Source organism: Rhinolophus sinicus, chromosome 15 (assembly GCF_057876585.1).
Source record: "Rhinolophus sinicus isolate RSI-liver-muscle chromosome 15, RSI-T2T, whole genome shotgun sequence".
NCBI classification, from domain to species: Eukaryota; Metazoa; Chordata; class Mammalia; order Chiroptera; family Rhinolophidae; genus Rhinolophus; species Rhinolophus sinicus.
In genome coordinates, this window is record NC_142515.1 from 44884816 (window position 1) to 44909701 (window position 24886).

Sequence of the window (24886 nt, forward strand, 5' to 3'; positions counted from 1 at the left end):
AATTTACCTTTCTTAAAAAATTAAGTTTTGTGTGTATGTACGTATGTGTGTATTTTTATATTCAGGCAAACTCCCTTGTCCTCAGAGATCATGGCTAAAACAAAATCCTTTTTACTTGAGAAGCTCTTTAAAGTCCAAAATGTTGGCAAGAACAGATTCTTAAGTCTCTTGTATGAATTAGTAGACCATCATTCCCAGCTTTCAAATCACTTCTCCCAATATAGACCACAAACAGTCCAAATATTTACCCTCACCCCTCTAAAGTGGGAAAAAACTGGGGTTGTTCTGAAGCTTCATTCATCACTTCCCCAGTTTTTGTTTGTTTGTTTGTTTTCTTTTTTGAAGTGGCATGTCATTTCGGTTTTCTTTATTTTTATTTTTATGTATTTTATTATTTTCAGGCATATAAAACAATGTAATAGTTAGACTTTTACACCCCTCACAAAGTGATAACCCCCCTCCCCCAATCTACTACCCCTCTGGCATCGTATGTAGCTGTTACAATTCCATTGACTCTATTCCCTATGCTGTACTCCACATCCTGTGACCATACAGGTATGTATATATATATAATTATAGTTGACTATAATACTGAATTAAACTCAGTATTATGCAGCTTCAGCTTCAGGTGAACACTGCAGCTCACTCCCAAGCAAATTATGGCATTGTACCTGGCATGGCTGGTGGTCCCAGGTGGAGAAGCAGATGTATAATGGACCTATCTGAAAATGCTACATTAGAGAAAGGGCTCTACAAACAAAATTAGTAAGACTCGAGGGTTGCTCTTCCTTCTGTTCCATCATAATTTATCATCTAGGAAAAAGAATTGCTAGGTAAACCATGGAGGAGAACAATTAAGTGGGAAGGCAAAGCAGAGGAGTTTAGTAGCAGCCTGGATATTGCCCAGGGAGAGAGACTGCAAATAAAGGCATTCAGCTCGTATGTCCATGCATAGTAAGCCATTTAGCTAGCATATGAAATGTTTCAGGTTGTCCCATGGATACAGACAAGGAACTAAATATTGACTCAGCAGGAGCTCAAATGGGAGATCTAATTAAATTAAATGGTACTAAGGGGAGACTTGTTTCATAGACTCCAGTAATTACTTAAAACACAAAAGAGACCAAGTAAAGGTAATAAAAGTATAGTAATAACCAGACAGACCTGTCTATCTGTCTGTCTGTCTATCTATCTATCTATCTATCTATCTATCTATCTATCTATCCATCCATCCATCCATCCATCCATCCATCCATCCATCCATCCATCCATCCATCCATCTACCTATCTATCCATCTATCAATATACATACACACTCACATATATATGGGTGCCAAAAAAATGTATACACATTTTAAGAAAGGAAAAAACTTTCTTAAAATTGTAATACTCAATGTACACTGATATAAAAAGATGAATACAAGTCACGTTTGACTTCTGCAATTACAAGAGGTGCTCAAAGTGGTTACCATCAGCATAATTTTAATGGAGTTTTTTTTTTTTTTCCTTTCTTGTTTATACATTTTTTTGGCCATATATATATTGAGTGGTAGGGAAGATATGAGCACAGAAGTGACCAAACGTTCAAAGGTTATGATTGGGTCAATTCTGTAAAATGAGTGGATGTCGTCATGACCATAAGTAATCAGTGATGACTTTTAGGTAAAGTCTGACACTCACACATGCATCAGCATGCTTGTTTTAATTTTACTTTAATGACTGTCTATGTGCAGAAATGCTTTCAGGTAATTTCCTTTCCATGGAAGATCATGACTAAGAGCTCATAGAGGATCGGTGTAATATTTCTGAGCTCTAAAAGTGCTGTGCTGCAAGTGCCACTGCAGAAGCAATCAGTGTGAAGGACTATGAGGATGACTTAAGAGTACTCAGCATACAATGTTATATTTCAGAATACAATGCTGGAAATATGGGGTAGCGTGTATGTGAACAGCAGACAGGTAAAGAAGATTTCATCTCTGTGATGCCAAGGCCACTATACTGAACACTGTGGGTGGCAGAGCCCCTCCTATGAGAGTGAACTGGAGGATGGAGATGGAGAAGGAAGAAAAAAGACATCTCCTTCCTTGTACCTGAACTTCTTGAGCCTTAATTCCTCATTTATAAAATGGAGATAATAGTGGGACTTACCTCAGAGCATTGTTGTGTGTATAAAACAATTAATACATGTAGGGGATTTAAAATTATATCTAGTCATTAAGAACTCAATAAATATTAGTTCCCATTGTTATCATTACTCTCAGAATTATCACAGAAGTGAACAATAAGAACCTTGTCCTAGAAAAGTACTCCTTTTGCTTAAAGTGCAAAACAGGGACCCTGAATCTGCTCAATGTTCCATTTTTGCTAAAGCTTAGGTGCCCTTCTGTTGGACAACTTAGCATTGCACGTATTTCCTTTAGAATCAGAGGACTAGGTTTCAGATCCTGCCCTGCCTCTTAATAGCTTTCTGATCTTGGAGAAGTCGCTCAACATCTGTGAATTTCAGTTTCTATATATCAGACAGTTGGTGTTTTTGTTTGTTTGTTTTTGTTTTTGTAAAGATTATGAAAGCAAATCCATTTCAAATATTTAGGATGGTGGCTAGCATTAATAAGCACTCAATTTTATTACATACACAGACAGACATATGCCTATATTACATATGATTTACATATATGTATAAGCTATACTTACATGTGTGAACACATACACACCACCACCCTTTATTCTCTCTCTCTCTCTCTCTCTCTCTCTCTCTCTCTCTCTCTCTCACACACACACACACACACACACACACACAAACTATGCAGGAAAAATGTTTATGGGTCTATGTTGGTACTATTCCTCAATCCAAACAGCTCTTTCCAGATTTATTATTAAAAACTTTACCTTGCATTCTAGGGAAATTTATATCTATCTATCTATCTATCTATCTATCTATCTATCTATCTATCTATCTAATTTATACGTATTTAATTAGAGTAGGCATAAACCACAAAGAATCAGGATACACAAAAAGTCAGCATAAAGTGTCAGTGCTATTTCGCTTGCAGGGAGGAGTCAGGAAATGGAACCAATTACCAGGGCAACAGTCTAAGACCATCTCAAAGTAGCAAGGTTACATAATGATAAGAGTAAAATATCAAAATTAGGTATTATTTCACTTAATATACAAATGAAACAAGGGAGTCAAAAGTTTATCCCACTTATAGTATAATAATTTTTACATTAAATGTAGTAGTTCATTTTTCGGAAAATGATACCAGTAACTTTTAGAAGTTTCTGTTACACAATGACTAGAAAATATCAAATGCAACTAAGCAGTGATGCTATAGCTCAATATGTACCATTAAATTACATACTGGGCTAGTGTACATTTCAGTTTAATATAGAACTGCATTTTGGGTTTCAGAAGGCAGCAATTGTTATATTTTGGCTTTTATTCTAGATGCTTAACATAGTTAAGGCGACAGTTCGATCATATTAATTGAAGGTAGTTAAATTTTAATAAACACTCTGTCTTGCAACCTACATAAACTGTGTAATGCTTACATGGAATGAAACCAGAGTTATTTAATTGGTATTTTACAGACATGCACTACACACACACACACACACACACACACACACACACGCTTAAAAAATATGTAAAAAGCAATCATTCTAAATATACTGTGGTTAACAGTAAAAATGCAAATGTACCATAGAACTAAAGTAATATGAACAGCACTACTTGATAACTAGGATAAAGGTTCTAACACAAAGCTAAGCCTGCATCAGTCATTCTAATGATAATGACTTGTAAAAGCATCTGGTTTCCAGTAGAGAACTATTCTATGAAAGTCAGTAAATCTTTTCCAAGTTTCACATCTGTAAAACCAGGATAAGGCTACGACTATCTTGAAGTCTGAACAAGGTATTAGATCAAACAGAGATCCCCAGCATAATGTGAGCTAGAAGGTCCTCATGCAGCATATGCTCTCTGGCTCCTCGAAAGCTTCATGTACATAATGTAAAGTTAAGTTGCCAAAGAAGTAGACTGGAGAAGTTCAGCAAAGTCTCCATTGTGCCATGACTTTTAAACCTCAGGAATGGTGTGGGCCATCAGGCTTTTCATAATGCTTGGTGCCATCCACTTAATGACATGTTCAAAGACAAAAACAGGCATGATTGTAATAGTAACTACAGTCCCAGATGTTGACAATATGTCTGCAATTTGAGAGTCCTTCAACCCAATGACATTCTGTCCATTAATTTCATAGATGCTGTGTTCTGTGAGAAGACCATTTTTGGCTGCAGAACTCTCTTTCACTATGGATGTTATTTTTCCATTTTTAAAGATAAAACCAACATGTCCAGTACTATCCTTATGCATAGTAATTGTACGTTCAAAGGGCCTGTCACGAATAGTAATCTTCTCTCCAAAAGCCTGTTTGAGCACCTTGTGTGCTTTATCAGAGCTCCAGCCTGCACAGTTCTCCCCATTGGTCTGGAGCACTTGGTCCCCAAATCTCAGACCAACCAACAGGCAGGAGAGTTTGCCTGGACTACCTGCACAAATATGCCATTATCTACAGATTTCAGCCTGAGCCCAATTTTCCCATCTTGATCCTTCCACAAAATGACTTCACGAATCCCTGGCTTAATTTCTGCTCTACGCATTCCTACATCATTACCAGTTACAGGAGCCACCATATAGTTCATACTACAACGTCTTGCTACCAACTGCCCCTGAGTTGGTGCTCCAGGGACCAGGGCCATATTTGCATGTATCTACTCTTCATTTAAACTCAAGTCCATGTACTGAGAGAGCTCCGGATGCAATTTAGGATAGAGATTTCCAGCTTGAGAGATGGGAGCAGAAGCTTCAGACAAAATTGCTGGGTTGGCAGAGTTTGCAGAAAAGGCCCTTTGAGCCTGAATTACTTTGTCTACCTTCAGGTCTTCAAGAGATGGTTACAGAGACACTTTTGCAAGATTTTTCTAGGCCGCAGAAACCACCTCGCTGGCACGGCCACCTCCGGGAACTGGCACGGACTTCCGAGAACCGAAGGGAGGAAAATGGCACGTGTCTGAAGACCTCCCTTGAGTCGCGTCATGGCCAAAATTTTTATTTTAAGCTCGGTTTCATAGTCCTTTTCTCCTCTCCATCTAACCAAATTATTCCAATTCTTTATTATTGAGCTCAAATTTTCTGTAAAATTCTTCAGACTATTCAAATCATGTACTTGCTTTGCGGCAGGTCTTTGGTATCTTTTGACCAAAACATTTACTTCTTGTTTACTAATTCTGTGCTGCTCTTAGAGCAGTTCTGTAACATATTGGAGTGCTGTACTCTGCCCTACATTTTACAATCTCATGCTGTTAGAAATTTTAATCTTGCCAAAATGGCACCCTTGAATTTTTGGGTAGCTGAAGTTCTACTCTATATTGCAATTGAATAAATCTGAACATGTGACATTTGCATAAACGTCCTAATGTTGAACAAAAATGTCTCTATGCCTAATCTTCCAATCTAAGGGCTAAATGTCTCCATTTGCATTGGCAAGAAGTAGATTAAAGTCTGAGTATCTGTCTGAAGACCCTTTCCTTGTGCTGAATACAGTTACGGACAGCCTAAGATTGACTTTGTGCATTTCTTCTATTACTCATCAGCCATGTGTAGACCAAACTTTAACCTTGACATAGAGCAAAGACGTTTTTTCTTTATCAAAGCTTATAAGAAGTGTTGCTGCTAAAAGAGGATTGGGCAATAAGCCATTTCATGAGATGCAGAGAAATTATCGCACTGAAAAGAGAACATTTTCCTAAGCTTCTTTCTTTAAAATTAATTTGAAATAAACTTTTATACCAATTAGATTAAATATATCAACGAATAATATCACCTATTGGTAAGTTATCATTATGCCATATTATGTGGTACTGACTACTACTCTGATGACGACGACGATTACTGCTGCTACTACTAGTTAATATTTAATGAGCACCTTCTATATTCTAGACAATATGCACCTTACATGCAATAGTTTCTCTCCTAGAAGGTATTTATCAGCCAGTGAACAACTCTTTTGTCTTTTCCTTTCCTACTACAAAAATGATGGCGGCCTCATAGTGAGATTCTATAAAGTACATAAACCCTGCTTCTGAGTAACAACATAGAGAAAAGTGTCCTAACAATTTGTATCAAGCTTAAATGTGAGCGATGTAAAAACTTTAAGTAATTGAAAATTTAAAGTTGTTTATTATGACCAAAGAGCCAATCTAATTTGATAATTCAGTGTTGTCCAGAAAATCCTCCGCTAGTTTTTTTTTTTTTCAATTGTAGATGTTATTTTTCATGCTATGCAATATAGAACCTGAGGCTAAACTAAAACTGATTTATCTTTGTGCAGAAGAGGAGTGGATTTGTATTCTACATTTGATTGAAAGTGTAAGTGAAATTCCTAAAACTTTCATAAATGTCCATTTTGTTATTAGCAATAAGAAATAATACCACACCTTTGTCTGCACACATATGCGTGTGAATGAACACAGACAGTAGTTGCTCGGTGTTTGAAATGTATGAGTGATGTCTAAAGGGCATGTATTCCTTCTGAAAAAAAACAAAACAGAACTTTATCATAAAATTCAACCATGAAGTTCCTGTGACTCAGGGCTTCACCAAAAAACTTTCCTGAGACTTCTAACTATTGCAGGGATGACTGAAAGTATTTGTTCCCCTACAGCTATTAGAGTGTTATTTACTTATTTACACAGATTTTTTTGGATCAGCAACATCATCAGAAAGCAGCATTCCCAGGCCATATTATCATGACTCTGCTTAAAAGCCTTCAGTAAATTGAGATTTAATGCTGTAACTTCAGGTTAAATTGAGAGTCAATGTAAGAAATGTTCATTTGAACATTCCTGTCTTTACAGACCCCTAAGTTAGGACATCATGTATCATGTTAGAAATTATTATACAGGTAATGACCACACACAATACATTTATCTTTAAATTTGAAGCCTGATAAACATTTTCTCTCTTTAAAGAAATGTCTATGCTGTCTATCCTCAATGAAAACTATATAATGTGGTTAATAATTAATTTTCAGTTTACTATAGCTAGAATAACTGATTTACCCAAAAGTTAAATAATACCCCTTTCTTTAATTTTTCTTTAAAAAAAACTTTAGGATCTGTTTTTATATTTAGTTTCTAATTTAAATTTTTTTCCTGATTAATGAAACTGCTACAATTTTTTTTAGAAGCATGAGAAATACAAATTCTGTTTGTAAATTAACATGTCCTATAATGATAGATTTATTTTTGCTTGTCTTTTCTTTCTAACTGAATTCCTTGAGAACAAGGACCTTCTTTATTCACCTCTGAATGTTGTTTCAGGGCAACAAAATGAGAATAAATATATGTTAGTGTGGAACAACACAAAAAGCTCTGAAACTAGAGCCTGGATTCACATTTTCACTCCATCACTAACTAACCAGATGACATTGGCAAGTTATGTTCATTTATTAGCCTTAGTTTTTTTGTCAACAAAATACCAGAAGTGTACTTGTAGCATTGTTGAGGGGATAAAATAATACATATAAATGTGTCAATAAGAGGAGGGAATTCATCAAACTCAGAATTTTCTATGATCACGTCTTTCCTGTCCACAAAGAAAGTGACAGTAAAAATGCAATGATGTTGTCATTTGTCTCTGGAGTCGGTACATTCAAAGAGAACCTAAAAAAAGTTGTGCAAGCGGCTTACAGAAGTCCTACTCTCAGAAGGGTAGGAAAGGAGGAAGAATATGGTGTGTGAGGGTAGAAGTAAATACAAATGTTGTTAATTTCAGTCACAGATCAGTTTTGGCCTGATCTCATAGGGGACTGTGAAATTGCACAGCAGAGCTGGTTCCACCTTTAGGCAAAATTTCTGGCCTATTGTATCCTCCTCTCAGTTAGTCACCAGCTATAGGCTTCCAGGGCATGCAGGGGTGATGGTGCATAACCATCCAGATAGGGTTATTCCTGTAGGGCTGAGGACAATTATCTAGATAAGGGAAGAGCTGTGAAATGTTAGCAGCCCACACTGGCAATAGCTGGGAGATGGGTGACCTACCAAGTAAAAGGATCTCGTAGGAGTAGCAACATCCATAATAGCATTATTAGCTTTTCCTTAATTTTTATCTTCCCTTAGGCCAACAGTTCTCAATCAGGGACAATTTTGCATTTGGCCATGTCTGAAAACATTTTTGGTTATCACAACTGAGTGGTGGGGGGACACTGGCATCAAGTGGGTAGAGACCAGGGACACCGCTAAACATTCTACAAAGAATTTGTTTGTGGGGAGAGGACAGTACCCCAACAAATAAATATCCAGCCTCAAATCCTAAATGACACAGTGCTAAGGATGAGAAACCCTAGAATAAACAAAAACATGAAAGTCAGTATTACAATTCATTACTAAAAGTTATTGATTTACTATTAATGCCATTCATACTTTACTAATCAAAGGAGGAGAATGTGGAACTGTATTGATTTTCCTAGGGAACACACACACAATACACACACCACAAATACACCCTCATAGGGACTTTTATCTTATGAATACAACTAGTATTTCTTCATAATTTGCAATAAGCATAAATTCAGCATGCAGTCATGAACTAAAATGGCTATTTTTTGCAAATGTCACCAACCCTGTCTTGTGCCTTTTTTCACATCTGCTTTCAATTCTGCCTTTATCCACACCTTTATGGATTTTCACGACAGTACTTTGTTGTCCTAGAATCTTTAACCTTGATTTTAATTTCTCTCTGCTTTTGTTCTGTGCCTTTTCGCCCTGGCTTCCAGTTGAACACCAGGATGTTTGCATCCAGCTTTGCTCTTTTCCTTTAGCTGCACTTTGTCTAATGGAGAATCTGGCACCATCCTACAGCTGTCAAATACATCTTGTTCACTTTCATGGCCTCTCTTTCCACCTCTTTAAAATTCTGTGGCTCAAGTTGTTTAGCACACAATAGAAATAATTAACCCCTCTCTTCTAAAGATTGATAAAAATTAAGCTAAGATTTTTTTCTAAAATACAAATAGTCTTGTCCATTAAGTCTTAAATTCTTCCACTATTTTCATTTTTAATAATATGGAACTATTTGACATATAAATAAGAATATGGCAATTATTGTAAGGAGTAAATTTAACAGTAGAGAGTCTCACATCACATTTGTATTTTTCATCCTTTCCCCCTCCATTTCTTTCCTTATCAAACTTTATGTGTGTGTGTGTGTGTGTGTGTGTGTGTGTGTGCATGCTTCATCCAGATATTTTGTCCTCTCCATCACTTAATTTTCACAAAACAAATCACTGCTGTTCTGTGAGAAATACCACAACAGTTTCAGTAAAGCCATGCCAAGTCAATCCTGTAATTATGGACAATAGTGTGTACTATTTTGATACACATGTTTCATTTCCCTCTGGATCTTAAAGTAACAATTAATTCCTGAAGCATCTGATCTCATTCTCACTGATGTACACTGTTTTAGCAAAATTCTAGAAGCATTTCTGTTTTAAAACAAGTACTTGCTATGTCATATTATAATTTGTCACTTAGTACTGACAGGAACATTTTGGAAAGGAACTGGGAAGCGAAAGGGTCAGCAAAAGGGAATACAATCAAGGATTCTGGAAAGATGGTACAATAGAAATTACCATAACTCTACCTCCCCACCCAGACTACAACTGTACTGGTGGAATCTATCTGATATAACTATTAAGGAAGTATGACGTCTATTGAAGGCTTGCAATTTCCAGAGAAAGGTTTGGAAGGTACATTATAGTTAATTTCTATCAATTTTAGCTCTTAGCGCAGTCTGAGCTATCCATTCCCTACTCCTCAGCCACTTGTCAGGCAGCTTTGCAAGTGTTCCGGGGGCAGCTTGCAAACAATGTGTGAGAGACAGGGTCAACAAAATGGACCATGTACTCTAAATATCAGGAATCCATTCCCTGATCACTGATTACTATTTCTCATCACAGAAGTGCAGGCAAAAAGGCAGCTACCATAATTGTTACACCTACCTTTATTGTTGCAAGCCCTTTATACTCTGACTGAAGTGACTACCGGGGGATTTAAAGGTTGAGTACTTTCATTTACCTACTTTATTTTTTCTCTTTCTCTGTTTTAGAAGCCAGACATTGAAGATTAGGACATTCAAAAGCAACCACATATACAGGGGAAATTATAAAGTCACTATATATGCCCTGGGAAGACGCACACTCAGAAAAGACCTGAGAAGAATTGGTTTACACTTCAGGTGATTTGTGGCACAGAGATGGCCTTAAACAATCAAAAAGCAAAACAAAGCAAAATTAAAAACCCCACACAAAAACAAAATAAAAAGCAAACAAACAAAAATATAGCAAACCCTAGGAAAGAAGGAGTATCTGATTTCCAGAGTTACCATATTATTAAACTCAAATGTCCAGTTTTCAACAAAAAAGCTGGATGTTCTATCAAAGAAAAGAAAAAGAGTAAAAACAAACAAACAAAAAACAAACAAACAACTGTCAGATTTAAAGGCATGGCAGATATATAAGAAAAAAAAATGTTTAAAGAATTGTATTAAAGATGCTTAAAAACTAAAGGAAAACATGGAGTAAGTCAAGAAAATGACATATGAATGAAAAAGAAATATCAATAAAGAGACGGGAAACATAAAAAAAAAAGAAATTCTGGAATTAAAAAGTACAATAACTAAAATTAAAAAAAAAAAAAAAAAATCTCTACAGGGGCTCCCAGTCAAGATGGCAGAGTAGGTTAACGTTGTGTTTGCCCCCTCCCATGACCACATCACAAATACAACTAAACTACAGAGCAACCATCATTGAGAATAACCTGACATCTACTTGAATAGAAGTCCTATAATTAAGGATATACAAAAGAAGCCGTATTGAGACCAGTCAGAGTGGTAAAGATTTGGTCCAGTCTGGTATCACACCCACATGTGATGATTAAAAATCAGGAGGGATGGATATCTTGGCTTTGTTGGTTCCCCCTGAGGATTGAAGATTCCCAGCTCCACACCAGGCTCTCTGGCCCAGAGTTCTAGTGCCAGGAAGATAAGTCCCCATTATACTTCTGGCTGTGAAAACCAGCAGAGATTGTGGCTGAGTGAGACAGAGGGTTGCTGAAGTCCCAGGCACTCCTCTTAAAGGGCCTGTTGATGGACTTACTCCCTGATGGACTCACGCGCCATGAGCTCCAGCACTAGCACAGCAGCTTGAAAGGCACCAGGGACATATAGGGGGAAAAAAAAGAATTGTCTGGCTTTAGGGCCAGGGCTGAAAGGGCAGTTTTCTGACAGACAGAAGTGTTGGCAGAAAACACTTTTCCTCAGATGCATCTCCTTCCCCCACCCAGCCTGCATATACATATTGGCATCATATCTGAGCTTTCATCAACTTGGTGAACACCACTTGTCCTGCCTTGGTGATCCCTGAGACCCCACCCAAATTGTAGGCCTACCCAAGGTGCTTCCATTGGCTTTTCCATATAAATGGTCTGTCTTATCTCATGCTGCAAACTTTCTTAAAATATCTCAAAGGCTCACAAACTTCAAACAAGCAACATGTAGCCTTGGCATGCCTCATAGCTCTTGCTAAGCAGCCCAAAACCAGTGCTAATAGCAGCCAGACTCAGATTTCAGCTTAGCCTCTCACAAGAATCGCCAAGCTTCAGCACAAGTAGCAACCATCTCAGGTCACTATGTAGCTCATACTAAGTGGCCCCATGCAGGACACAGGCAGAAGCTGAATTTGGCCTGCAAGAGAGCCCAACAGGTCCCAGAACCAATATACCCAGTGGACAGCTTAAGACCACACTAGAACACCACATACCCACCTGCACAAATGACACACTCAAGGGCAGACTGAGCAGGCACCAGAGCCCTGCTAAAGCAAATCCTGTTCTGTAGGGTCAGCACCTGCACATCACCTCCTCCACTGTAGTCATGGCCAGTCCTCACAACCAATCAGCCTGAGGGTCAATCCATCCCATTGCTGTACAAACAGCAACTAAGACTCAACTACAACAGGAGGGCACACACAACCCACATAAGGGACACACCTTCAGCACCCAGCTCAGGTGACCAGGGAGACTGTGCCACTGGGCCCCACAGGACACCTACTACCTAAGGCCACTCTACTAAGACTGGAAGACATAGCAGCCTTGTCTAATACATACACACAAACACAGGGAGATGGCCAAAACAGGGAGACAAAGACACATGTCCCAAATAAAACAACAGAATGAAGCTCCAGAAAAAGAACTAAACAAAATGGAGACAAGCAATCTACTAGATGCAGAGATCAAAGCACTGGTTATTAGGATGCTCAATGATCTCGATGAAAACTTCAAAGAGACAGGAACCATAAAAAGGAACCAGACACAAATAAAGAATACAATAATGAAATGAAAAATACATTAGAGAGAATCAACAGAAGATTAGATAAAACATAAACTGAATTAGAAATTTAGAAGATAGCAGAAAATATCCAATCAGAACAGTAAAAGGAAAAAAAGAATTAAAAAAATAATGAGAATAGTTTAAGGGGTTTCTGGGATTACATTAAGCATACCAACATTTACATCATAAGGGTACCAGAAAGAGAAGTGAGAGATTGCAAGGAATTGAAAACCTATTTGAAAATATAATGTTGGAAAAATTCCCTAACCTTAAGAAGGAAATAAATATATAAGCCCAGGAAGTGAAGAGAGTCCCTAACAAGATGAACCCAAAGAGGCCCATACCAAGCACATAATAATTAAAATGCCAAAAATTAAAGACAAAGAGAACCTTAAAAGCAGCAAGAGAAAAACAATTATCAACCAGGGAACTCCCATAAGACTGTCAGTTAATTTCTCAACAGAAATTTGCAGGGATTGGCAGGACATATTCAAAGTGACAAAAAGAAACGACCTACAACCAAGGTTACTCTATGCAGCAAAGCTATCGTTTACAATCAAAGGACAGATAAAGAGCTTGCTAGACAAGAAAAGGGTAAAGGAGTTTATCACCACCAAACCAGTATTACAGAAAATGTTAAAGGGGATTTTTTAAGAAAAAAATAACAAAAATATTAAAAATATGAATAATAAAATGGCAATAACTACATAGGTATCAACAATTAACTGTAAATGGATTAAATGTTCTAATAAAAAGACATAGGGTGGCTGAACACATTAGAAAATAAGCCTCTTACCTATGCCACTTACAAGAGACTCACTTCAGATTGAAAAACACACAGACTGAAAATAGAGAGATGGAAAAAATATTTCATGAAAATGGAAACAAACAACAGAAAAATTGGGGTTAAAATACTTATATCAGACAAAATAGACTTTAAAAAAAAGGCTATAATGAAAGATGAAAAAGGATCCAGTAATTCTCTTCTGAGTATATATCAGAAGAAAAGCAAAACTGTTATCTGAGAGGACATACAAGTACCGTGTTTCACTGAAAATAAAACCTAGTCAGACAATCAGCTCTAATGCATCTTTTGGAGCAAACATTAATATAAGACCCTGTATTGTATTGTATTGTATTGTATTGTATTGTATTGTATTGTATTGTATTGTATTGTATTGTATTGTATTAAATTATACCCAGTCTTATATTATAGTAAAATAAGACTGGGCTTTACATTAATTTTTGCTCCAAAAGACACATTAGAGCTGATTGTCCAGCTAGGTCTTATTTTCAGGGAAACATGGTATGTGTCCATATGTTCATTGTAGCATTATTTATGGTGATCTGGATATGGAGGTAACCTATCGATGGATGAGTGGAGAAAGAGAATGTAGTACATGTGTGCAATGGAATATTACTCAGCCATTGAAAAGAATGAGGGCTTGCCATCTGTGACAACATGGTTGGATCTGGAAAGTGTTATTATGAGTGAAATAAGTCAGACAAGAAGGACGAATACCATGTGATTTCACTTACATGTGAAATTCTGCAAAACAAAATAGATGAGCAAACAAAGCAGAAATAAATTCATGAACACAAAGAAAATTTTGATGATTGCCAGATAGGAGAGGGTTGGGAGGCTGGGTGAAAAAGGGGAAGGGATTAAGATGTACAAATTTGTAGCTACCCAATAGTCATGGGGATGTATGCATAACATAGGAAATATAATCAGTTATATTGTAACAACTATATATGGTGTCAGATGGATAGTAAATTTATTGGGGTGATCACTTCAAAAGTTATATAAATGTTTAATCACTATGTTGTACACCTGAAGCTAATATAATACGGTATGTCAATTGTAATTGAAGAAATAAATAAAATAAAAATAATCAGTACAGGTTTTCAAAGGCTGATTTGAGCAGACAAAAGAAAAAATCAGCAAACTTGGAGATAGGACAATGAAATGAACAAGTCTGGGAACGACAGAAAAAAAAGACAAGAATAGGGAACAGATCCTAAAGGACTTACAGGACATTCAAGCTGACCAACATGCCCACTGAAGAAAACATGGCTGAAAACTTCCCAAATTTGATAGAATACATAATATAAACATCCAAACATCTCAACAAACTCCAAGTTAGGTGAACTCAAAGAGGCTTCTACCAACACACATTATAATTAAACTTGAAAGCAAAGCACAAAAAGAGAATTTGGGATTCTCAATAATAAGCAGATTTCTCATCAGAAACTTTGAAGGCCAGAGGATATCGAGATGATATTTTCAAGATGCTAAAAGAAAATTATCAATTGAGAATACTATATCCAGCAATGCTGTCCTTCCAAAATGAGGGAGGAATTAAGACTTTCTCAGGTAAACAAAAACTGAGAGAGTTCAGTACCACTAGATCTGCCATGCAAGAAATGCTAAAGAGAGTCCTGCAAGTTGAAATGAAAAGATACTAGTCAGTAACTCCAAGCTGTATGAAGACATAAAGATCTTACTAAAGGTAAATATATTTGCAATTATAAATGCTAGTATTATTGTAACAATATTGTGTAACTCCACTTTTTATTTTCTATAAGATTTAAGAAGGTAATACGTTTAAGAAAACAATCATTCTAAAAGTTAGTATTAATGTAATTTTGGTTTTTAAACCCATATTTTATTCTACATAATTTAAGATATAATGCATTAAAACTTTTATTAGTTTATATTTTTGGACACAATATATAAAGATGTAATTTTGTGTATTAACAACTGAAAGGGATGGAGGACAGAGTTGTTAAAGAAGCAGAATTTTTGTATGTTATTGAAGTTCAACTGATACAAATTCAAGATAGAATGTTATAAATTTAGTATGGTAAATGCAATCCCCATGATAACCACAAAGAAAATAGCTAAAGAATATACACAAGAGAAAATGAGAAAGGAAATTAACATTCATTATAAAAGAGAATAAAATCAGAAACCCTAAATTGGAAGGAATGATAGAGCTCATTTAATCCCGAACTTTAGTTTTATAGATAGATGAGGAAACAGACCCAAAGAAAGTAATGTCGAAACTACAACCTGGGTCTCCTAATTTGGAGTCCAGTAGTTTTCCCATCGCTTCATGTTGGCTTCTCATGTGGAAGATGAAGAGTACATTCTGGTCAGGCTTTCTTAAGAATCAAAGATCATTAAGTCATTGTCATGCAGGGTCTCAGCTCCCACTCCCTGCACAAGAACGTAGGATATGGTAAGGTCAAAAAGGAACACCAATGGAGACATAGATAGGGGAATCATACCACTATATTCTAGATGGAGGCTGGTCGAGACACAAAAGCAAACATCCACCAGTACCCCAATGCGGGGTCTTCCTGCACCACCATCTCACTGGCGGCTGGGTGAGACACAGGAAGTAGGGTCAACACGATCCGCAATCCACCATCTGCGCTTGCTAACCCCACTTGCTAGCTGCAATCCGCGGTCCACTTCTCTGCCAACCAACCGAATTGCTAGCTGCAATCTGTCATCCACTTCTCTGCCAACCAACCCAAGCCCCTAGCATAGCCACAACAGTTATATTAGTGGCTAATGGCTGTTACAGCTGATGGCCATCTAATAACCGAGCCAGCACCTTTCCATGTGATGCCGAGAGCCTGGAAATTGCTCTCTGGGACTCTGTCCCCACAGTCATCATTATTATTAATTAATACTGTGCTTTTTTTCAGTGTTTTCTCACATGTTTCAATTAAACCATTCCTTATCTCTTGATATAAGTAGCCATCATCCTGGCTGGGTATACTAATATCACCTCCTGTCATTTCTCTACTTAACTCCCTGGGAGGCCATAAGGCTTACTTTCAGCAGCAATAAAGTGAAGAACATGAGAGATTCCAGTCCTGGTTCTTTTAGATTTCTTCATGATTTAGGGCAAATCACTGAAAGTCCGACCTATTCAGTTGTTTGGAAAGTTAATTTGAGTTAGATAGGTCTAACATGAACAGATTATTTCTAAGTTTCCTCCAAGTGCTATTACAACTGGATGCATGGCATAATCAGTGTTTTCAAGATAATCAAATCCATCATAACATCAGTTTATCTAGACACCAAGTGTCATGCAGGGACTATAATCCTGCTCCCCACACAAGAACGCACAAGGACATGGTGAGGCCAAAAACGAACACCCACAGAGCCATAGATAGGGGAGTCATACCACTATATTCTCGCTGGCGGCTGCGTTGAAGACACAGGAAGCAGGAGCCACATGATGCGCAATCCGCCGTCCACTTCTCTGCCAACCAACCAACCCATCGCTAACTGCAACCTGCCCTTGCTAGCTCAGCCATATCAGCTATATCAGTGGCCAATGGCTAACTGGTTACAGCTAGTAGCCAACTAGTTACAGCTACTACCCAAGCCCCCACCTTTCCATGGGAGGTCAAGAGCCTGGAAACTGCTCTCTGGGACTTTGTCCCTATACCAAGATAACTTCTTAGTCCACCTCACCAAGAAACAGCATACCTTTTCTTGTTTTTAAAATATATGAGTATTTGAATTACTGAAGTCTAATTACTTCCATTTGTCTCTGTCGTGCGGGGCGGCCTGCGGGGTCTCTGCTCCCGCTCCCCATACAAGAACACAGGATATGGTGAGGCCAAAAAGGAACACCCACGGAGCCATAGGTAGGGGAGTCATACCACTATATTCTCTCTGGCGGCACTATACTCTCAATGGAGGCTGGATTCACACTGTCCGCAAACCGCCATCCACGCTTGCCAGCCCAGCCGCCATCTTCTTGCTAGCCCCCATTCTTTCTCTTCTCTCTTCTTTGCTAGCCTAGCCACAGCAGTTATATTAGTGGCCAATGGCTCACTGGTTACAGCTGACGGCCAACTAGCCACAGCTGATGGCCATGCAATCACAGTTGGCCATTTACTACCTGAGCCAGCACCTGTCTATGTGAGGCCGAGAGCCTGGAAACTACTTTCTGGGGCTCTGCCCCCACAGTCTCCTACCCAGCATTAAACAAACACAGAAACAAATTCCTCTAGAATTAAACTTATTATCAAAGTGTATTGTCCTCTTTACTTTTTCTCTTTACCTGTCTCTGCATTCCTCTATGTCATGCAGGGTGTCATGCGGGGTCTCAGCTCCCGCTGCCCCGCCAGAGTGCAGGATATGGTGAGGCCAAAAAGGAACACCCACGGAGCCATACATAGGGGAGTCATACCACTATATTCTTGCTGGCTGCTGGGTTGAAGACACAGGAAGTAGGAGCCACACTTCCCGCAACCTACTGTCTACTTCTCTCTGCCAACCAACCTCACCTACTAGCAGCAATCCACAGTGCCTAACTGCAATCTGCTCTCACTAGCTCAGCCACCATCTTGTTTCTAGCTCCCATTTGCTGCTAGCCTAACCACAGCAGTTATATTAGTGGCCAATGGCTCACTGGTTACAGCTGATGGCCAACTAGCCACAGCTGATGGCCATACAATCACAGCTGATGGCCATTTACTACCTGAGTGAACACCTTTCCATGTGAGGACGAGAGCCTGGAAACTGCACTCCTGGCTCTGTCCCCACACTCTCCCCTTCTTCATTTCTTTCACCTCTCTGCATTCCAGTTCATATATCTCTCTACCCTTTTTTAAATATATAAATACTTCAGTTAATTTTCCAAATCTTCTTTAGTTTTCTCAATTTTCTTGATGACTACCAATGATTGCAGTTGGTTCAGAAAGCTCATTAACTAATCCCCTTAACGTCTTAACGTGGCAAGCACATTAACCTACTAAGTCATTCTGTATGTACTTGATTGCCTGAGATGTGCAGACCCTAGTGTCTCTTTTGGTCAATAGCTGTATTTTTGCTGTTTCCTATCATTCTTAATTGCATGCACACTGCCCCTTGATTTCTGCTAAGGCTAAGCTGTAGTTGCTTGGCAAATTTTCAATCTTGTTGATCTTTCTCCCCTGACTGATTAGTTTTATTTATTTATTCAATTTTTAAAATTGTAGCTTTGGCACACCTGCTTCAGGGTAAGAGCGCACAATTAAATATATTAAAGTAAATACACAAAACACAGTGATTACATAATTAATCAGTTTTAAGTAGTATTAAAAAGTTGCTGGACTGAAAACATAACAGTTAGAGAAAGAATAATTTTAAGAGTTTGAAACCATTTACATTATTTAACTTTTTTTCCTCCTAAATTTTATGTTGTATAGGGTGAAAAAAAAGTATATAAAATTTAAGAAAAAAAAAACTATTATAATTGTAATACACAATATATAACAATAACAAAGATGAATACAAGTCATGTGCATACACTTTTTTGGCACCCCTAGTGTGTGTGTGGGTGTGTGTGTATGTGCTAGAATATACAAAAATATTAATTTTTATACCTTTCACAAAATATAATAGCTTCCTCACATTGCACTATGCATGAGGACACTAGAGAAACAATTGGTGGATTATTTATGGGAAAGCTTTTGGGTGACCCAGGTACATAATAATCTTCTTAGAGTTATATTTTTTACTATATTCCTATATTAGTATATTAATGTCAATGATAACTGATCTGCAATAGTATGTTTAACTACATAGTTTCATTGTGTTTTGCTATCCTGTTTTCAATTTCATTTTTATATACTCCCTCTTTCTTTGCGGAATGACAAACATTGGAAGGTCATGATGACTTCATTTTCATGTGATTGAAGTTGAGTCAAGTTCCATAATCCAGGCAATGTCTTGGAGCTCAATTCTGGTAGAACAATGTCTAGAATACAATATTAATAGCTCAAATCATTACTGTTAACTTATACCTATTTTCCTAATTCCATTTCCTCTCCTTTGCTTAAGACTTTATTCTATTAGTTTTATGTTTTCGTCTTATATTTTCATAGATCCATTCTTTTCTGGCTTCCTCTTGCTCTTCACCTAAGAATTTTCTCAATTAGTGCCATCTTAAAAAATACAAACATAAAAATGTTAAATAAATAAATAAATAAATAAATAAATAAATAAATAAATAAATAAATAAATAAAAGCTTCCAGCAGTTATCTGTCCCTTGAATATTTCTTCCTCTCTTCCCCATCTCTTTCTCCTTCCTTTCAACTACAAACTTTAGGAAAATTTAGTCTATGCTACCATCTTTTCTCTGTCACTGCATAATAAGTATTTGGCTCACTATGGTCTAATTTTTTTCCTTCACCTTGTTATTAATACTGCTTTGGAAAAGATATAAAGCTGCCTTATAAATGCAAAATCCAATAGGCACTTTAAGGCCCAGTCAACCTGAAATTTCTGCATTATTTATAGTCATTGGCCATTGAACTTTCAATTATTCAAAAATATTCAAGGACATTTTTAGCCTAGTGGGGTATATGTATAAAGAGCAGGCAATTACAACACATGTGAGTACTGCTGTAATTTCTGTATTCATAGAGGAATCTGGTGGAAATTGCTAGTTGCCACCCAATATCTATTTTCTCTTCATAAAAAACAAAACTGACTTAACTGGGGAAAGCAATGTGCCCAGATTAAAACATACACACATACACACAAACAAATTTTACATTTCGCAGTATCCCTTGCAGTTATATACAGCCATATAATTAAATTCTATTCAATAACATGTAAAATAAAGCATTTGGAAGAGACATACAGATGTAAGAAATGTTTGCTTCTGTTTCTTATCATTTCTACTGTTTGGAATATAAAAGCTAGAGCTAGAGCTAAAAACATATTTTGACTCTGATAGAAATGAACGCCAGAAATCAAGGATGAGAAAGCAGAAAGACAAAAGTGCCTGATTCCCTGTTGACTCTGTGAAGCTGCCATAACAGTCTTTGTTTGCCCATTCTGAGACTCTTTTTACGGAGACAGTAAACTGCCAGTTTGTTTAACCTACCACAACCAAGTCTTTGCATCTGATATAGGCACATTAGAATATCTTCTGTGTGGAAAATTTTTCTTCTAGATCTCTATGCTGTATTTTATCTTATTCAACAAAATTTCACTGGATAGTCCCATATATTTCTCCTTCATACTTGTCTCCCGACTTCCAGAATGATATACCCAACTTCTCCTAGACCTTCATTTTTGGATGCCCCTTAGTCACTTAAATTTAAAAAGAAGAATCTGCTTGAATTGCCCTATGCTTCCTAATCTGCTCTCCTTTATATAGCATATAGCTTTTGGTTAATGATGGCACTGTTGACTAAGTAAGCTGCCAAATCTGAAAACCTTGGGGGAAAATCAATTATTCTTTCTCCTTCATCCTTAACATTCAATAGATCATTGACACTAATAACTCTTAGCTCAGAATTTTTTCTTGCACGAATACACTGCATTCCACTCTCACCAACATTGTCTTAATCTAAATTTTCACTGTTATTCTATTGTACTATTTTTTTTTAAAAAGTAAGTTCCTAATAGGCCTGTCTTCCACTCCCTCATCTTTCCAATTTATCACCACCTTTTCAAAAACAGTTAGCTTCCAACTACAGGGATCTGTTTACGCCCAACTCAAAGTTAGATTTTTTCAATTAATTCAGTTGCTTACAGAGTAAAGTTAAAATGCTATAAATGATCCTTTTTAAACAGCCCTACTTTCATTTGCAGGTTCTGTTTTATTCCTCACCCTCCCCAATACAAAAACCAACAGTACCAAGTATAATTGTTTGTAGTGACATCAGATCATTTTCTATTTCCATAAAATTCTTTATATTTACCCATTCTTATCTTTTTATTTCAGTTGTTCCATCTATCTTGAAACTTTTTTTTCTCTCCTTCCACTATAAGAATACATTTGATTTTACATGTTAATCAAGGCCCAATTAAAGTTAAGCTATTTATGGAATTTTCTCTTGCCCATTTGCCACATTAGTGGATTTATTATTTCCTTAACCCTTACTATGTGCTTTTGGGCATACCATTATTTCATAATTTATTATATTATTTTGGAGTCATTTTTGTACATTTAGGTGTATTCTATATGCATATTTGAGCATCTTAAAGGAGGCACCATATACTCATCTTTTCATCCCCCAGATGTTCTAAGATGCCTGGCACAGAGAGGATGCTCAATTCATAGTTGGGTTTTAAAGTAACTTTGGTTTCCTTATAAGTAAAACATGTAACTTAAGGATAAGTACTTGCTGAAAAACATAAGGAAGATTGGAAAAGTATTTTAATTAAATTGTCTATTATGACAATGATCTTCAAATTTCTTTATGCTCTAAGTTTATCTTCTTTACCCTAAACCCTAAAGCACTCTGCCTATTCACTCCAGAAATGTACTCCCTTCATACTTAGTTCTTTTTAATGAAATATATTTGCTAAAATAAATGTTTCATGAACTTAATTTTGGAATGCACACTTTAGTGAACTTTGAATAATCTGCAACTGAACATCAGCAAACTGTAGTTTTGAGTACAAAATCTCTATAATTTTTAATGAGTTTCTCAACATTAGAAACACACTTATTACTTTTCAAAAGACCTTATAGTAAAATAATTGTCACCTTGTCACTGATACTGCAAAAATTAGAGCATCCTCGCTTGAAAAAAAGAAAAAGAACACGATAAGAACTCAGGATCACCAAGAGAGTAAAGAAAGTATGCTTTGGCCTAAGCAAATGAAAGGCATTTTAAAAGCTTTTCATTGCAGATAAGAATAAGTTCATCACCACCAAACCAGTATTACAAAGAAATGTTAAAGGGACTTCTTTAAGAAAAAAAAGGAGAAAGAAAACTACATAAATATGAATAATAAAATGGCAATAACTATGTACCAATCAATAATATCTTTAAATGTAAATGGATTAATTGCTCCAATCAAAAGACATAGGTAGCCAAATAGATTGAAAAGAAAAAAAAATATCCATATGTATGCTGTCTACAAGAGACCCACTTCAGATAAAAAAACACATAGAGACTGAAAATAAAAGGATGGACAAAAGATATTTCATGCAAATGGAAAGAAAAAAAACAAAGCTGGGGCAGCAATATTTACATCAAATAAAATAGACTTTAAAACAAAGGCCATATGAAGAGACAAGCAAGAAGATTACATAATAATAAAGGGATCAATCCAACAAGAAGATATACCTCTTGTACACATTTATGCAGCCAACATAGGAGCTCATAAATATATAAAACAAATATTGATGGACATAGAGGGAGAGAACAGTAATAGTTATAGTAGGGGACTTTAACATCCCATCTATATTAATGGCTAGATCTTCCAGAGAGAAAATCAACAAGGAAATAACAGCCTTAATGGACACATTAGACCAGACAGGTTTAATGGACATTTTTAGACATTTCACTCCAAAGGAGCAGAATATACATTCTTTTCAAGTACACATAGGACATTTTCTAAGCTGGACCACATGTTAGACTATAAAATAAGTCTCAATAAATTTCAGAAAATTGAAATCATATCAAGCATCTTCTCTGACCACAATGGTATAAAACTAGAAATCAATTACAAGAAAGAAAAACAAAAAAAACAAAAACTAAAAAACAAAACATAAACACACAAAATCTAAATAACATGCTACTAAACAATCAATGGATTAACAATAAGATCAAAGACCAAATCAAAAAATATCTTGAGACCAATGAAATACAAAACACAACATCCCAAAACCTGTGGGTTACAGCAAAAGCAGTCCCAAGAGGGAAATTCACACCAATACAGGCCTGCCTCAAAAACAAGAAAAATCTCAACTGAACAATTGAACTTTACACTTAAAGGAACTAGAAGAAGAAAAGAAAACAAAGCCCAAAGTTAGTAGAAGAAAGGATATAAAAAAGATCAGAGCTGAAATAAGCAAAATAGTTTTTAAAAAATCATACAAAAAAGCAATGAAAGCAAGAGCAGGTTCTATGAAAAGGTAAACAAAATTGATAAACCTTTAAATGAACTTATCAAAAAAGTAAAATAAAATAAAAGAGAAAGAGGATCTACATAAAGAAAATTCAAAATGAAAGAGGAGAAATGACAATAACAACACAGAAATGTAAAGGATTATAAGAAAACACTATGAATTAGTCTATGTAAAGAAAGTGGACAATCTGGAAGAAATGGATAAATTGCTAAAACATGAAATCGTTCAAGACTGAATCAAGAAGAACCACAAATCTGAACAGACCACTCTTTAAAAAAAAAAAAACAGATTCAGTAATCAAAAACTTCCAACAAACAAAAGTCCTGGACCAGATGGTTTCACAGGTGAATTTTACCAAACAGTCAAAAAAGCATTAATGCCTGTCCTTCTCAAACTATTCCAAAAAACTCAAGAGGAGAGAAAACTCTCAAGCTCATACAAGACTAGCATTACCCTGAGTCCAAAGACATTACAAAAAAGAGAAAATTATAGACCCAGATTTCTGATGAACATAGATACAAAAATCTTCAACAAAACATTAGCAAACTGAATTCAGCAATACATTTAAAAGATCATATATCATGATCAAGTAGGATTTATTCCTTGGATGCAAGGTTAGTTCAATATCCACCAATCAATTAACATAATACACCACATAAACAAAATGAAGGAAAAAAAAATCATATGATCATATCTATAGCTGGAGAAAAAACATTTGACAAAATCCAGCATCCGTTTATGATTAAAACTCTCAGGAAAGTGGGAATTGAGGAAACATACCTTAACATAATAAGGGCCATATATTACAAACCCACAGCTAACATCATACTCAATGGGGGAAAGCTAAAGTGTTTTCCTTAAGATCAGGAAAAAGACAAGAATGTCCACTTTCACTACTTTCATTCAACATAGTATTGGAAATCCTAGCCACAGCAGTCAGATAAGAAAAAGAAGTAAGAGCCACCTAAATTGGAAAGGAAGAAGTAAAGCTGTTAATGTTTGCAAATGAAAATATATTACATAGAAAGAACCCTAAATATTCCACATAAAAACTATTAGAACTGACAAATGAATTCAGTAAAGTAGCAGGAAACATAACTAATATACAGAAATCAGTTGCATTTTTACACATCAATAAAAAACTATCAGAAAAAGAAATTAAGAAAACAATCTTATTTACAATTGCATCAAAAAAAAAGAAAGAAAGAAAGAAAGAAAGAAAGAAAGAAAGAAAGAAAGAAAGAAAGAAAGAAAGAAAGAAAGAAAAGAAAATACCTAGAAATAAATTTAACCAGTGAGGTAAAAACCTATACTTGTAAAATTATAAGATATTGAAGAAAAAAATTGAAGAAGATAAAAATAAATGAAAGCATATATTGTGCTCATGGATAGGGAGAATTAACATCATTAAAATGGCTATACTACCCAAAGCAATCTATAGATTCAACACAATCCCTATCAAAATACTAATGACATTTTTCAAAGAACTAGAATAAATAATCTTAAAATTTATATGGAACCACAAAATAGCCAAATAGCCACAGC

The 24886-nt window shown here is 36.2% G+C and overlaps 1 protein-coding gene and 1 pseudogene across 4 annotated transcripts in view; both read right to left on the reverse strand.

Annotated features, from left to right (window-relative positions):
- Positions 1 to 24886, reverse strand: part of CTNNA3 (catenin alpha 3) — a 1445036-nt gene that overhangs the window by 34311 nt on the left and 1385839 nt on the right. The window lies entirely within an intron of this gene.
- Positions 4079 to 5006, reverse strand: LOC109447427 (syntenin-1 pseudogene; annotated as a pseudogene).